The 17,704-nt window shown below is 41.5% G+C and overlaps 1 long non-coding RNA gene across 1 annotated transcript; it reads left to right on the forward strand.

Annotated features, from left to right (window-relative positions):
* The first annotated feature begins 580 nt into the window (after positions 1–580).
* LOC125965186 (uncharacterized) lies at positions 581–4,755 on the forward strand. Its single transcript, XR_007478778.1, has 3 exons — positions 581–705; positions 815–1,011; positions 4,392–4,755. It is a non-coding gene; the product is annotated as an uncharacterized LOC125965186 (long non-coding RNA).
* Positions 4,756–17,704: the final 12,949 nt, after the last annotated feature.

Below are 17,704 nucleotides of genomic sequence, written 5' to 3' on the forward strand. Positions count from 1 at the left end.
TGAGGGCTGAATTGAATCTCCTTTTCAGAAACTTGTTCTGATATGAAAGATGGTGGCAGCTCTTTTTGTTTAATTTAATTGTGGGGTAGGAGATAAGTTAGGTAACTAGAATCCTAGTATCCTGCAAAGCCCCTCTGGAGAATTCACATTGCAGATAGTACAAAAACTTGGTAAAGAACGAGTTAGTGATTCTGAACTGAATATAACTGTTGAACTGCTGAAATGCTCTCATTTGTGCTCGGTTGGAGGACCTAAAAATGACTTTTAACACGCTGCATATAACCACTTCAGCTTTTCCCCACAAAATGTTTGGTAAAAAGAAAATTTTACTTAATCATTCAGGACAAAGGGAACTAGTAAGAGTTAGAGAAGTATGCTTAAATATGAGAAAGCATGTCTATTGCCGGTTTCCATTGATTATTCACATCAAAGAGGGAGAGGCTCCTGTCTTGTCTCTCTCATCAGGAGCACTGGTGCTGAGACCTTCCCAAGTCACAGTCATTGAGTGACATCACAGAGAACATAATTATGGTTGACAATGACGCAGATGATGATGGTGGTGAGGGGAGCTGACCTTCTCTGGAAATGTACCATGTGCCAGGCCCTGTGCTAAGTGCTTCACGTGGAGGGCCTCACTGAATTCTTATCACCACATGATGCGTTCTTAGCCTCACTTTACAGGTTCAGAAACTGAGGTTAGTTAAGGTAAATACGTCGCTCAAGGATGCCTTTCTAGGAAACGAGCGAACACAGGCAGTCTCACCCAAGAGCCAACAACTAAATATGTTGTTTCTTAATTTGAATTATATTCTAGCTCCTGCTCTAATCATCACTGTAAGTTATAAGATATTTGAATTACATTGAAGCAGTGTATGGAGATTTCCTTTCTTTTAATGCTGCCAGATGACTGAGTTTTAAACCTCCCTGAAGAGAATCTCTAAGCTTTCAAATCAAGGAATCTTATTGGTTGCAAGATAAACTTGCTGCTAATTTTTGGAACAATCTCACAATGTAGGTACTATTATCCCATTTAACAGATAAATTGAGGGTCAGGCAATTTAAGTCAGCGTTTCTCAAACTTTAATGTGTATATCAATCACATGGGGATCTTGTTAAAATCAGATTCTGATTCAGTAGGTCTGGCTTGCAGCTTGAGAGTCTGCATTTTCAAAAAGCTCCCAGGTATTGCCGAGGTTGCTGGTCAGGGGACCACACCTTGAGGAGCAAGGTCGGTAACCTGCTCATGCTGACATAGCACAAAAGAAGGAAATCCTTAAAGCCTAGTCTCTTAACACTCTCTGGTGGCTTCGAAGGTGTGGTATTGGTAGTATTGAAAAGACATGGTTGCCCTTTGTCTGGTGGGACAGGCGGCTAGACAGACATCTAGACTTGAATCTGGCTCTGACAGCTCAGGCCTCTTGGTCATGCCTATCTCCCCTCTGAACCTCAGTTTCTCTCTCTGTACAGAGTTAAGGGTGAATTACATGACTTCTAAGCTCTCTGAGTACCAGGGCGAATCATGAAGACAAGTGCCTGGGGTGCAGGCTGGAACCCTGGGTGGAAAGATCTTTCCCTAAAACGGGAAGATTGAAAGGAATCACTTTAGAATACACACCATTTCTGGTGAGCTTCCTACTCAGGATCAGTAGAAAAAACATTTTATCTGTGAGAAAGAGAAATGATTAATGCCTCTCAGTGAGCTGATTTTCTAAGGGACTGTGATTTAGTACCAGAAACCTGGGGAGCTGGAAGGTCAGACTCTCCAGGATGTCATTTAAACAGTAGGGAGGGAGCAGCGGCTGGATCTCTGTCAATCTGTATGGCCTGCAGGCTGTCCTGGGCTTTTAGTCCTACCTGGGGATGTGGAGATTTCCTTCTCCTACCATCTGAGGACCGGGTGCCTCATCTCACATCCAGGAGCCCCAAGGCTCTGCTCACTGAGGTATACAGCAAATGCTCAAGTTTTCAAAACTCTCTTGTGGAGAGCTAGAGAGTGTGTTTAAGGAACTGAAAATGACCCAAACAGAGAAATTTCCTGTGTGATTCATTCCTCATTAGGGATACTTGGGAGGGCAGGTTTGACTCTCTGGGACTGGAGCCAGATGGGGAGAGGCCATTTGTATATCTTCTTTGGAGAAATGTCTAAGTGTTTTGCCCAATTTTTAGTTAGGTTATTTTGAATTGTAGGGGTTCTTTACATATTCTGGGTATTAACAACTTTTCAGATATATGATTGGCAAATATTTTCTCCCATTTCATGGGTTGCATTTTTACTCTGCTGACTGTGTCCTTTGATGCACGGAGATTTTTAATTCTAATATAGTCCAATTTATCTCTTTTCACTTTTGTTGCCTATACTTTTGGCATCATATCCAAAAAAAAAAAAAAATCATTGCCAAACCCAATATCATAAAGTTTTATAGGTCTAGATCTTTGATCCATTTTGAATTAATGCCATTCTTTTGCATGTTTGTATCAGTTATCCCACTACCATGTATTGAAAAATCTGCCCTTTCCCTTACTGAATGGTTTGGCACCTTTGTTGAAAATTTCTGGACTCTCTATTCTGTTCAATTGCCCTGTATGTCTGTCTTTATGTCAGTACCACACTGTTTTGATTACCGTAAATTTGCAATAAGTTTTGAAATCAGGAAGTATGAGACCTCCAACTTTGTTCTTTTTCAAGGTTGCTTTGGCTATTTGGGGCCCCTTGATATACCAAATAAATTTTATGGTGGAGTTTTCTATTTCTTTAAAAAAATGCCGTGTTTCCCTGGTGGCGCAGTGGTTGAGAGTCCGCCTGCCGCTGCAGGGGACACGGGTTCGTGCCCCGGTCCGGGAAGATCCCACATGCTGTGGAGCAGCTGGGCCCGTGAGCCATGGCCGCTGAGCCTGTGCGTCCAGAGCCTGTGCTCCGCAACGGGAGAGGCCACAACAGTGAGAGGCCTGCGTACCGCAAAAAAAAAAAAAAAAAAAAAAAAAGCCATTGGGATTTTGATAGGGTTTGCATTAAATCTGTAGCTTGCTTTGTGTAGTATTCACATCTTAACAACATTAAGTCTTCCAATCCATGAACACGGGATGTCTTTCAATTCATTTGTGTCCTTTTTAATTTGTTTAAGCAATGTTTTGTTGTTTTCAATGTACAAATCTTTCACCTGTCTAAATATTTTAAAGGTATTACTTAATCTTTATAACACCCTAAAGAGGTAGGACTGTTACAATCTCCATTTATAAATGAGAATACTAAAGCACAGCTTTTAACTTGCCCATGGTCAAATGGCTAGTAGGTGGAGGGGCTAGGATTCAAACCTTGGCAATCTGGACACAGGTCCTGTGCTCTTAAATGCTTTACTATATTATTTAGACAACTTTTGGAATCCTGCAGAGGGAGATGACAATAAGGAAAGCTCTTTCAATAACTCCAGAAAGGCTCAGGAATTGGAAATACCAGAGGCCTCACAAGGTAGAAGTGAGGGATGAGGCTAAAGACAGGATTATATGAGAACAAGGAAAACCACCATATTCTCTTCTGCACCTTAATCAACTAGGCAATCACCTCTCACATCCCAGCAGGCAAGGGGAAGCAGTTTATTCTTTGGAGAAATTGAATCATACTCGTTCTGCACTCAAGACAGCAAGGGCAGTAGAGGACAGGCATCTTACTGAAAGCAGTGGAATTAAGTGAAAGTCTACATGTTGGACAATGAGGCACAAACCCTCTTACTCCCACTGGGCTACTAGAAAGCAGACTGTCAGACAAAGATGGAGTGTAGAGGAGAAAAGAGATGAAATTAGAGGATGAGTCAACAGGTCCAATAGCTGAGTAACTGATGTTTCCGTAAGAAATGAGAAGGAGAGGGAAGAAAATTATTCAAGAGATAAACTAAAAATTCTAAAATTGAAGGATGTTTACAGATATAAATAATTCAATGAGTGCTCAGAAAAATGAATTAAAAAACCCCTACCCCAGGCATTTTATCATGGAATTTCAGAACTCCAATTGTAAGAGGTCAATTTTGGGGGCCCATTTATTTTCTATTCCACTGTTCTCTGGAGTCACTGTACTCTGGCAATTAGCCAAGTTAAGCAGAGTAGTCAGGACCCTAGCTGCAGGTCACAGTTATGTGTACTGTGGGATAAATGGACAAGAATGGAGATATTAAAATATGCATATTCATAACAGTCCATTGGCTGGAAGAGACATATGGACTGTAATAAGTACCATGACACCTGCATACGTCATTGAAAGTTGGACTTAAAGGGTTTATAATGATGTGTCAAGTTTTTAGGAGTGAGTAGTAATACACCCTACTTCCTTGTCCTGTACAGAGCAAAGTGGGCATAGCAGTTTTCCTTGGATTGATTTTTCTTCTCTTGCTATCTTACAGTGGTTACTGGGATACTGTCTGAAGAGAAGATCCTGGGACACTCATAACTATCCTTATAAGATTCTGTCAGGCTAAACAAGCCCAGGTTCTCTATTTGGACTTCTACTTGAGAAATGACTTGCAAAGATGTAGTTCAGTCTTAAAAAACAAACAAACAAACAAGCAAGCAAGCAAACAAGCAAAAACTTTTCGGGATTATTTGAGCTCTATCTTTGACAGCCAAGGCAAAAGGAGCTGGGAAGTTTCCCTTGATAAAAGAATTGTCTTATTGTCTTATCAAGATTCCCTTGATAAGAGAAGGGAGATACATCAAGTAGAAATATGATTTAAGAGTGCGGGCTGTGTTGGTTATTCAATTATCGTCACTCAGCTCCAAATCCAAATTTCTATACTCTGCTTTGTGATGCTGGGGCTGGATCTCGGCAAAACATTTTTCTCCTTTGTAGGTTGGCATCTTTTTAGGTTCCGCCACTAGGGGGCACTAGAAGGAAGTTGGAAGGCAGGAGGAGGAGAGAAGTGACTTCCTGTTTGCTTGTGGTTCTTGTAACTATCATCCCAGTCATAGCTCTTTGCCCCAGTGGGAGTAGTTGGTTCTAGCCTCCAGCTTCTTTCGGAACTCCCTGCCCTAACCTCATCTTGTTCCATCAGTGGTAGCAGCAGCAGCCAGGTTTGCCTCTCCCGGAGGTCTGAACCTAGCTCCGTGAAGCGCCTCCTTTAGTCTCTCTCTTTGTTCCCTCAGCCTTAGGGGTGGTAGCTTCTAATTGCAGTTACAATCTCTGGGTACCTCAAAGTTCCCTTTTTGCTGTTTCAACCTCCCAACATCTGTCTAACCAATTCCTTATATTAAGTTCCCTCTGCTGAAATGCTTAGAGTGGTTTCTGTTTTCCTGACAGATACACAGACTGAAGTAAAAATGGATCTGTAGACACGATCTGGTTTTCTTATCAGATAGCTGAGAAGTGCTGTGTGATCCTTCTGGATAAACTTATCCTTCTCTCACTTCTGATATATAACACATGATTTAGTAACTTTTAGAATATATAGTTTTTCAGAAAGGCCAGATGTTACCTGGTCTGAGAAAAAACAGTAATAAGGAGGGATATTGACCCCTTTCCCTTACTGCTCACCTTTGGAATCTGGCCACTGGAATCTGAGGGAATGTGTTCCTTCTATATAGTTCTATACTCTGTTGCATGTGACTGAAAACCCAATTCAAATTAGAGTAAGCAAAAAGGAGCAATGTATTGTTCATGTACTGGAAAATCTGAGAACAGAGCTAGCTCCAGGTACTGCTGGATTCTGGCATTCAGACATATTAAGACACAGTTTTTGCATGTCTGGGTTAGATTTCCTCTATTGGCTTAATTTTCAGTCAGGGTCTTTCTTTCTTTTTTAAATGAAGTATAGTTGGTTTACAGGTATAGTTGATTTACAATGTTGTATTAGTTTCTGGTGTGATTCAATCACAGCAAAGTGATTCAATTATATATATATATATCTTTTTTTCATATTCTTTTCCATTATGGTTTATTAAAAGATATTGAATATAGTTCCCTGTACTATACAGTAGGACTTTGATGTTTGTCTATTTTATATATAGTCGTTTGTATCTGCTAATCCCAAACTCCTAATTTATCCCTCCCCACCCCCTTTCCCCTTTGATAACCATAAGTTTGTTTTCCATGTCTGAGTCCGTTCCTAGTTTGTAAATAAGTTCATTTGTATCACACTTTAGATTTCACATATAAGTGATGTCATATGGCATTTGTCTTTCTCTGTCTGACTTACTTTACTTAGTATGATAATCTCTAGGTCCATCCATGTTGCCTCAAATGGCATTATTTCATTCTTTTTTATGACTGAGTAGTATTCCGCTGTGTATACATACACACCACATCTTCTTTACACATTCATCTGTCAACGGACATTTAGGTTGCTTCCATGTCTTGGCTATTATAAACAGTGTTGCTATGAATATTGGGGTGCACGTATCTTTCCAAATTAGAGTTTTCTCTGGATATTTGTTCAGGCAGGGTCTTTCTATGTGGTGGTAAAGGTGGCTATACAGTTTGCTCTTAGAGTCTTATGTCATTCTTAGAGCTGTGATTCTGAAGTGAGATCTCATCTCCCATCTTCCATTTTCAAACCTCATAGACATTGAGCTAATTTGTTATGTTTGGGCCACATGCCCATTTGTCAAGTAATTACCATGGCCAGAAGGAAAGAATGGAACAATTGGCTGTGTCTGGTTATATGTCCATCTGCCCCTAGGTTGGAGGACCAACAGATGCAGATAGAGAAAGGGGCTGGGTGAATGAATGGTGGTGATAATAGCTACTCTTGTTTATCTCCTTTAATATACAAAACTACCCTGTTATGGTCTGAATGTTTGTGTCCCCCAAAATTCATATGTTGAAACCTAATGCCCAGTGTGACGGTATTTGGAGGTGAGGCCTTTGGTGCCTAAGTCATAAGGGTGGAGCCCTTCTGACTTATAGAGACCTCAGACAGCTCTCTAACTCCTCTACCATGTGAGGACACAGAAGGGAGGCACCGTCTGTGAACCAGGAAGTGGACCTTCACCAGACATTGAATCTATCAGTGCTTCGATCTTGTACTTCCTAGCCTCCAGAACTATAAGAAATAAATGTTGTTTATAAGCCACTCCATTTATGGTGTTTTGTTATAGCAGCCCGAATGGACTAAGACACTCTCTATGGGGTAGGTATTATTAAATCTGCTTTAACCCATTAAGAAATAGAGGCTCTGGGGGGTTAAGGTATGTCGGCTTGTGAGTGGGATTCAAATCCAAGTCTGATAATGCCCCAACTCCGATAACGCCAAAGCACCTGCTCTTTCCATTCTGATACACTGCTTATCCTGTAAAAGCATGTTCAGGAGGGTCACGTTGGAGAAGTCATATTTGTTTTTAGGTCCTGGAGGTTTGGCCTCTGACCTAGAAACAGAAGACACAGTCAGAAGGAATAGAGAAGAAGTGAGGAGTCAAGGTGGGAATGAGATGTTGGAGTCCAGGGCTTTGGCTATGAGTGTGGTTCGGAGGATGCCCAGAACTCTGAGCAAAGACTGGTGTATAAAGAGACTGTCACCTTCCAGATGCTGCTTGCCTAAGAGGTACGGGTGAGTTGCTTGGCTCAGGGTGAGCTTGTTGCTTTTTGGTTCAAGATGAAGCCACAACTTCCCTTGACTTAACTGACTCCAGTTGGCTCTGGCTTCATTTTAGTCCCAAGGTACCTACATGGAGCTCTCTTCTTTCAGCAGCTTTCCCCCCTCTGACTATTCCTTCCCTCATCCTTCATCTGAGCATCAGGATGAAATACAATGCTCTTGGAGAGTATGAGTGTGTGCCTTCCTGAGGTGTGTACAGATTAATCACAAGAGACATGCATTCCATCTCTCCTGGGCAGAGTTGACCTTTGATACTCAGCCTGATTTTCCCCAGTTCATTATAACAGGTTCAGGGATAAATTTTGATATGAGGAAGCTCTGATTCAGAGAAATGAATACACAGGTGTAAAACCTATTCATTATCTAATCAGCAAATATTGAGTCTCCAGCATGTAGCCGGTTCTGTGCTAGGCCCTAGGATGGGTGGGGGCAGAGAGGAGAAAGGACAACAAAAATGTAGGAGACTAGTCCATGCCAACGAGAGCCTTTCTACCTAGCTGAAGACTTCAGGACAAGAAAAAGGAGAAAATATTTGAGGTTGATATGATCAAACTTAATGGCTAAAGTGCTCATTCATTGACAAATCTTTACTAGATGTCTACTATATGCCAGACACTATGGCAGGCACCGGTAAACCAGACACGCAACTATTTTCCTTGAAGAGCATATATCTAGAGGGAGATGTTTACAAGTAAGTAAAAAGACCATTGCAAACATTCACTGGATGTTTGCTAAGTGATGGGCACTAAACGGGGTTTTCTCTTTTGAACTGAGGCTACCAAGATGGATAAAGACAAAAATCTAATCCTTTAACCAGGTTACATACTAATGGTGATGAAAAGCATGTAACTAGATATATTTTTCATGTGTCTATGAAATGTGGTTGATAGAAGTATGAACTGAATACCATGGGAACTCAGAAAAAGGAAAATGTAACCTTGTATTGTATAAAGCGTCTGTAGCAAAAGTGAGCCTGGTTGGGAAGAAGGGAAATTTGGGACGTGAAGATGGAGGAGTAGGCATTTTCCAGATGGACAAGACATTATTTACAGAGGGAGCAGTGTGTGGACTATTACTGCAATATGAAAAATTTATGGGGTGTTTGGCCCCTGCAAAGAGCTGTCCAGGTTTGGGGTAAGGATGAGTGGAGGGACATGAAAGCAGAGAGGCAGGGGCCAGGTCATGAAGGCCCCAAAGGCCATGTGTTAGGGAGCTTGGATTTTATCTAGATCACAATGAAGAATCACTGAAGCATTTTAAGATGGAACATGAGTTTAATGGTTTTGAAATGTAAGAGGAGGATGAACTTGAGGCAAGGAGATTAGGGGACAATTTTAATAAATCAGATAAGAGACAATGGTTTGGCAGTAGGCATGGGGTTGAAGAGGAAGGCACTAAGTCTAGAAATATTTGGGAGTTAGTATTTTCGGGACTTGGGTTGTGGGGTGAAGGAATAGAAAGAATCTAGATGATTCCATGTTTCCCACTTGGGCAGTCAGGTGCATGGTGCTGCCATTTTCTGAGATTTGGAGTTTGGAAGATGTGATGGTTAATTTTATGTGGCAGCTTGGCTAGGCTGTGGCACTCATTTTTTTGGTCAAACACCAATCTGGATGCTGCTGTGAATGTATTTTTTAGATATGATTAACATTTAAATCAGTAGACTTTGAGTACAGAAGATCACTCTCCATGATTGAGGTGGATGGGCCTCATTCAATCAACTAAAGACCTTAAGGAAGGAGACAGACCCCATGAGGAAGGAGACCTTCAGATGGCCTTCAGACTCAAGATTGCAACCTAAACTTCCCTCAGACTCCAGCCCACCAGCCTGTCCTACAGATTTTGGCCTTTCAGCCTCCATAACTGCATGAGCCAATTCCTTAAAATAAGTCCCTCTTTCCCTATATATACATCCTGTTGGTTCTATTTCTCTGGAGAACCTTGACTAATACAGGAGGATGTCTTTTTATGTAAGTCTGTGACTCAGAAATGCTTTACTGAAACAAGGGTTCAGGATTTTTGAAAGAGAAAGTGAAATGCTTATTTTTGTTGTTTCTGCCAGGGGATATTGTGGTTCAATATCAATGTTGTTATTTCTTCCTTTGGGTTGTTGGACAATATGTCCCTTCTAGGCTGTTGTATCTTAGAGAAAGTGGGATATACTTGTGTAATTCTCACCAGTAATAAAATCCACTACACACAATAACTTCTAATGAGTTTAGTGAAGCCAGAGTTGTCTGATGGTTTCTTTGGAAGTTATACAGATGATTTTTATCTGTAATAAAATGTTGGAAATGCTTCTCCAAAATGTGTATCATTTGAGTTGTGTCGAAAAAGATACAAGTTCAAGACTATTACTTTACTCTTCTTACCTCTCTTGGGGGGAGAAGTGGGTCCTTCAGTGGGTTATGGGAGGTGGGAGAGTAGATTAGATTCTCCTACAAAACTATAATTGGAGAGATTTGGGACAGGGAGAACTTTATATGACTTCTTAAATCTTTACTATTTCTTAATTCATTTTATTTTCTCAAGAGCAAAGATTTGGGTTCAAACAAAACTAGGTCCTCCACTTACTATCTTTGTGACTTTGGGCAGGTAAATTTATTGTTTCAAGCCTCAGCTGCAATGTCTATAAAACATTCCACTTATGGTTTTTGCAAGGATTCACTGAGACGTTATTTACTAAGTACCCTGTCCAGGGCCTGGTGCAGAGTTACACTCAAGTAATAGAAACTGTTTTTATTATTCTTTAAATTTATTTGTTCCCTCATAGGCTTTCAAATTCCAGATTCTCCAGGATAGTTACATGTACTTGATCTGTTGGACTTTGTGGAATTTTCTCCTGTCCAAATGGAATTAGTAGATTCTCAACACCTAAAAATTTCTCAAGAATGAACGGACCCGACAGGAAGTAGACATGACATCTTCATGGTTAAATGATTCAAGGTGAAGAATAAATCTTATTTCATGAGGAGCAAAACTGAACCTTCATGCATATCTCCCTTTTCCCTCTTTCACATGGCCAGCTTCTACTCATTCTTCAAGACTCAGGTCAATACCACCTTCTTTTAATTAATTAATTTATTTATTTATTTATTTTTGGCTGTGCTGGGCCTTCATTGCTGCGTGTGGGCTTTCCCTAGTTGCAGCGAGCGGGGGCTACTCTGTTGCGGTGTGCGAGCTTCTCACTGTGGTGGCTTCTCTTGTTGCGGAGCACAGGCTTTAGGGGCACAGGCTTCAGTAGTTGTGGCGCGAGGACTCAGTAGTTGTGGCACACGGGCTTAGTTGCCCCAAGGCATGTGGGATCTTCCCAGACCAAGGCTGGAACCTGTGTCCCCTGCATTGGCAGGCGATTCTTAACCACTGTGCCACCAGGGAAGCCCAATACCACCTTCTAATGGAGCCTTTCCTGTCCTTGCCTAGCTCTTGTATTTCAGCAGCCTCCTAGGTCTTCCTAATGCACATCTCTAGGGAGTAGCAGTGCAATTTTATTCTATAAATAAATAACAACGGGTGGCCCTTGTGTTTATAACAACACTTATTACCTTGCTTATAATCACCTTTTCTCTTTTTTGTATCTCTTTCTAACAGGGAGCTCTTTTAAGGGCATGGACCATATTCAACTCCCTACCTCCAGTGTCTGGCACAGTGCCTAGAACATTGTCTAAGGAAAGAATGAGTGGATGGATGGATGCATGAAAATATGCACTGAGTTACAATCAGGACCATGTGATAAATATAATTTCCCACCACTGACTGTCCAATTGTGTCTATATCTCCCCCAAGTACTACTGAGGGCACTGCCATCTGACTGTAAAATTTATGACACTTAAGAATTCTGCAATTCCGACCTCAGGCTCCTCCCATCACAGTCGGATTCAATAAGGCAGCTTCTGTGTGCAAAAGTAGGATGAGGTAGGGGGACCATGTGTAGAAATTGTGATTAGCTTTTAATGAGGATAACCGTTCAGAATATCAGGTTGGTTTGTATTCTCATTAGCAATTCTCATAAATTGTTTGAAATGCTCATAAAGTCAGGATTGCAAATTTAGAATGAATCACTTATACCTTGACTTCCTGTTGACTGGAGATTTTTAATTGCATCCTTTCTCATCAGAGGTCCCCATACAACGCCAGCCTTTATTTTTATCCCCCAAAGACTGGAAACCAACCAAATGTCTCCATCAAAGAAAACATAGAAAATAATGCTACTTAAACCATCTGTATATGGCTGCCTCCCCCCACTGGGCTCTTTGAGGCAGGGGCTGGGTCTTAGTCATCTTCATGGCTTAGCACGAGGCCTCAATAAATGTGCTTTGAATGAATGAATAAGTGCTCGGACACTTCGCTCTTCTTGAAAATTATGGAGCCTATCAAAACCACAAAAATGAGTCCCAAGGTAGGAGCTAAATTCACCCGTGTCATTTAAAAAGGGCTGCAATAAATCAAACAAAGAAAATCCCCAAGCAACTGCAGGTTCCTTTTCCTCTATTGCTGGTTAGATGGAATGCCCTCATGTGTCTCTCTGTTATATCATTATAGTTACAGGTCTTTCAAGGACATTCTATTACTTTAAAAAATAATCTTAGTACAATTCATACTGGCACCTCCAACACCCTTCTTTTCTCACCCTGGCTTCAGGGGGCATATAGAAAGTTTGAAGAGACAAATACAGACCAAAGGATGGGAAAGTAGGGAAGTGGCCTCTCTGAATTTATGAGATGAAACCTTGCATTCCATCTATTACAATCTCTACCTGTGACTCATGTGGCTTAAGAGCAACAGGGATGGAAGAGAAGGTGCAGGGTGTGCCCAGGGATTAGTCTGAAAGTCCTTGTTGGATGTATTTCCATTCCAACTCAGAGGCCCAGTAAAAGAGAAGAGCCATAAATGGAAATATTACATGGTCTCAGCTTTAAGAATGGGCATGACATAGCCTTTCTCGTTTCTGGGCACAGGCTTATTTTTCTCTTCCCAGGATTTGCTCCTACCATTTTTGCCTGTAAGGCCAGCTTGTCTATCAATCTCTAAATGGAACACTGCCACTGTTTTAAGGGGTTTTGTAATTACACAGATAACTCAAAAAGAAAATGTCAGGTCATACTGAACTGGGTGTTTCAAGAACATTTGTTCTCTCTTCATTGGACATCATTTATTCAGCAAACACCCTGTATATTAAGCTTTTGCTGGGTGCTAAGAATGTCAAAGACAAATGAGACCAAGTCCCTGTGATGGTTAATTTTATGTGTCAACCGGTCTGGGCCACTGTGCCCAGATATTTGGTCAAACATTATTCTGGATATTTTTATAAGAGTGTTTCTGAATGAGATTTACGTTTGAATCAATGGACTTTTAGTGAAGCAGATAGCCCCCCATAATATCGGTGGGCTTCATGCAATCAGTTGAAGGCCTGAATAGAATAAAAGACTGATCTCCTCCCCAAAGCAAGGGGAATTTGCTAGCACACCACCTTCAGACTTCATCTGCAAGAGTGACTCTTTCTGGTTCTGTAGCAGACTGCCTCAAACTGCAACTCTTTCTTGAGTCTCCAGCCTATAACCTCCCCTATTAGATTTTGGATTCACCAAGCCTCCCATCACATGAGCCAATTCCTTCAAATAAATCACTTTCTCTCTCTGTATACACACACTATTGGTCCTGTTTCTTTGGAGACCCTAACACAGCAGCTGTTCTTAAATACCTCCCTGTCTCTTGAAACAGACATGCAAACAAGTAATTCTAATCTGGTGTGAAGACTGCCTTAAAGGTTGGTCGCATGTAGAAAGTGTAATGAGAGTACAGGAAGTGTTTGCATTTCTCTAGGGAAGTGTTTGCATTTCTCTAGGGATGCTTTGGGAAAGCTTTCTAGTGGATATTTTCTAGGAGAGCAATATCTGAGACAGAGAGATCAATATGTAAAGACCAAAGGGGTGAGAAAACACTGTGTTCTGAGGACCATCTATGCTGGAGGAAGTGGTGCAAAATAGAAATCCAAGGTGTGGCAACTGAGCAAAATGCTCAAAAGTTAAGAAAAAGCAATAACATGACTATGCACATCTGTGGACACACAGATGCTCCTTGGGGACAAGGACTGGAAAGGAGCTCACTGTGCAGTAGAGTCCCATGCCAAAAACAAGGCAAACAAATGTCAAGACATCAGTCCTGTCAGACCCAGAGGAAACTGGCCCGCCTTAGAGAATTCCAGAGCTGGAGGGAGAGACGAGTACACGCAGTGGCCCTGCCAAAAGCACCTATGACTAGAGTGGCCTTCTCTGTGTGACACTCCGGGGCAGAATCTCACTGCGAATATTTGTTAAGAAGCACTGACATTTAATACACTTTGCTCATTGTCTCAAAGCCATTGGTGCATGGTTTAGTGAAGCAAGGGCTTATTCTTCCAGCTGTGATTATGTAATGTAAGTAAATAGGCTTTAAAAAAAAAAAAGAAGAAGAAAAGGAGAGGGAAACTGCAGACTATTAAGCTACAGAGCCAGTTGAAAATTCTGCCCCATTTTCTGAGGGAAGCCAAGGAGAAAAAGCTGAAAATAGATACTGAGAAGGAAATGATAGAAATGCGAATCAGAAGATCCACCTCTCTAGGCTCCACACCTCTAGGCTAGAGCTTGATTAGAATTGAAAGTAGAGTCACTCAACCCAATTATGATGAAGTGACTGTAATTAGGTTAAGGGAAATTTAGAGTGTAAACATTTCAAGGATACCTAGACTTGTATCAGTTTCCAAGTGGAGATGTTAAGCAGAGAGTGAGCACTGCTCTGAGAGTCTTATTCATCATGAGGATAATTGAGAGCCTGGGAGGAGTGTTTTGTCTTAGCATGGTCCCTTCTGAGCACCTTATGCACCACTCCTGCGCCAGTTAGCTCCCCCTAGTCCTTATATTTATCTCCTGTGCAAAGGCCCTCCCCGTGCCGGACTCTCTGCCTTGCCTGGTTTCCATCCATGGTCTACAGCAGTGATCGCCCGTCATCTCCAGTAACACCCCAACAGACCTTTCTCCTTTCCAAGGCCTGCGCTCTGACAGAAGCAATTTTTAATGACATTTCGAAGTAAATTGAATGGAGCTTGTAACAGCAACATTACATGATTGTACCTTTTGTGGTCATGTTTTCAGAGCCCATGGCATATAGAAAAGGGCTTTACTTGGTAAACTACATCCTGTGGAGATGTCAAGGAGAAAATTCAATTTGCCTTCAGTTGGCAGCGCCAACGGTATCTATCAGGCCCACAGCACACATTTGAAAGCTCAAGCTGCACAAAGAGTCCACGCTGACCTTAGAGTAACTGTGTGTGTGCTCGTGGGGTTAAAAATGACTCTGGTATATGGATACCAACCTCTCCTCATCAAGGCATCATGGAGGAACATGAAAGTATATGGATCATCAAATATAACTTTGTTTTATCCATGTGAAGATTAAGACTTGATGACTGAAGGTTTTGCAACTAACTGGTTGTTTGGTCTTAGACAAGCCACTTAATTTCTTGGAGCTTCTGGGTCCTCATCTGTAAAACAGGGATACAGAAATTGCCTACCTAATGGGGTTGTTTTGAGGCATTCAAAGTCCATGATAATCCAACCATTAGTGGCCTGTCTTGTCTTGCATCATTTCCCAAAACAAACCCTTTGCTCTATTTAAACTGGTGTGCCCAGGAGATCTTACACATGCAATGTCCTGCTCACTTGGTTTTCCCTTCCCGCAATGTCAATTCCAGTTTTCTTCTGCTTGTCCAAGAAGTACAAAGCTTTCAAACTCAGCCTGAATCCCATCGTTTTCATGAAGCCTTCCTACACTATCTTAGCTTTGATGATTGCTGCCCCCTTGAACTCCTCTGAACTCCTGTAGCCTCTTATCAAGTGTTTAATACAACCCACTCAGACAACTTAATGTTTTGTGCCTATAACATAGATATTTTAAAAATAACTCCTGTTGCAATTTCACTTCTTGTTAATTCTGTGTATTTTTCCATAATGTTTTCTCTAACAGGATAAGACCAAAAAGCTAAAATGAAGAAAGGAGGAGGCTATGACCTAAGGAATGTCCCTTCCTGGAGGGAAGAGAAAATTGGAAGACCTTCTGGTACCGGGTGGAAGAGGTGAGAGAGTTCAGATGCAAATGACTTTCCCTTCCTCTCTCTGGGATCAGATATTGAGGATGGTCGTGGGCCAGTAGACAGGATGATAGAAGCATAAAGATAGAAAATATATGAGCCGGTGTCCTGCTTTCCTCACACATGCCGCAAAGACACTGTAACCCCCATGAGGCAGCCCAGAATTTGGCATGGCACCCCGGCCTGTGAGGTATCCAGATGGTAGGGTAAGAATTGCTAAAAGAATTGCCTAAGAGATGGGCCTTAGTTCTCTACTAAGGGGATGCAGAAGTTATATGTGGTCCTCAGGCACTGGGGCACTTGGAAGATGCTGGCTATTGAGCTCAGAAGGCCAAGGAGGTTGTTCTTAATAGAAGTGAAGAGATACTACAGCAGGGGGCAGGGCAGGCCACCCATGCTGGGGACCTCAAAGCAGTTGCAGATGCCTTAGAAGACCAGTGGTTCCAGTGAGATCCAGGGTATGGCTACACTAGTCCCGCGTCCCCTGCAGTTTAAAGTCTTAAACTTTAGTGAGAGAAAGACCCAGAGGAGGCCAGTCACAGACCCATCAACAGCAGAGGCAGCAGGAGATGGAAGGAAACAAGGGGAAGAAGCATAGCTTCCCCGAGGTTTTAAGTTTTCCAACTCTTTCTCTCCCACATCTCCCCATTACCTTAGTTGGATGAGTGCTTGAAAGCAAGGTGAGATAGGTTATAGGAAATGAGAGTTAAGGTTTTTTTCCTCTCTCCCTCCTCCCTTCCTCCCCTTCTTCCTTTGCACATCTGATAAGTAGTGAGCAAATTCTGTATATCTTGTCTCCACAGATAGATTAGAAGTTGTGTTTTGAATACAGTGGGTGCTTCATCAATGTTGTCAGCTCTGCAGAGTTTGAACAAGTAAATTACATCTTCATCTGCAGAAGCAGTGGTGGTGGTAATAATAATTGCTCCTGTTTGTTATAAGGGGGCCATGCAGGGTAGTAGATGGAGAGAAAATTCTGGATCCTGACTACCTGGGTTTGTATGCTGGGCCTGCAATTGACTAGCTGTGGGAGGAATCACTCAACCTCTCTTTCCCTTTAGCTGTAAAGTGATGATAGCTCCTAGGACTGTTATAAGCACCAAATCAACGAATACATATAAAGAATGTAGACTGGCACTGGGCTCACACTAAACACTTGAAAACATTTTGACTTTTGACTTATATGCCAGGCAATTCGAGTGCTGTTTTTGTCCCCATTTTACGATGAGGAAACAGAGGTGCAGAGATATGAAGTGACTTGCACACGAACACACAGCTAGGAAATGATAGAGCCAGATTCCAAGGCAGGCAGCCTGAGCTCACAGACCACACACACTCTTCGCCATCTGCTTGGTAGAGAAGAGGTCAGGTGGAAATCACTTAACTTCCTATTAATCCTCAAGTCCTTCACTCTATGAGCACCATCTACTTGGGCCATTCTGTTAGCGATTTCTTCTCTTCCAAGCCCACTTAGGTAGTGACAATCTACAGGCCCTTAAGAACCTTCCTACTTGGTGTATTATGGATAAGAAAAAGAAACAGAAAGTTTCTTTTACTGTGTTTATTCTCTCCAGAATTTAAAGTTTCTTAAAATTAAAAATTTAAGTTCCCATTATTCTCCCAGGTTATTCATCATCTTATTAGAGTGAAGAATTTTATTTTGGACCCTTTAGGAAGTTTAGATACAATAGACTAAGCAGAAAATATCAGTAAAACTAGATGCCATTTATTAAGCGTGTACTGCTGACAAACACTACATTGTATCTGGTCTTCACAATGACCTTGAAAGTTTAGTATTACTGTTTAGTTTTAAAGGTGAGGAAACCAAGGGTCTTTATAATAGCCAGGAATCCTGGGGAAAAGTTACATTTATATACATATAAAATTATATATGCATTACCAGGAATCCTCTGGAAAAATAGTTATGAGAAGCAGATTTTAAGAGATTTAAGAAAATGGTGTTTATAAATTATGAAAGAATGGTGTCCATGGCTACAAATAT

This window comes from Orcinus orca, chromosome 8 (assembly GCF_937001465.1).
Source record: "Orcinus orca chromosome 8, mOrcOrc1.1, whole genome shotgun sequence".
Classification (NCBI taxonomy): Eukaryota; Metazoa; Chordata; class Mammalia; order Artiodactyla; family Delphinidae; genus Orcinus; species Orcinus orca.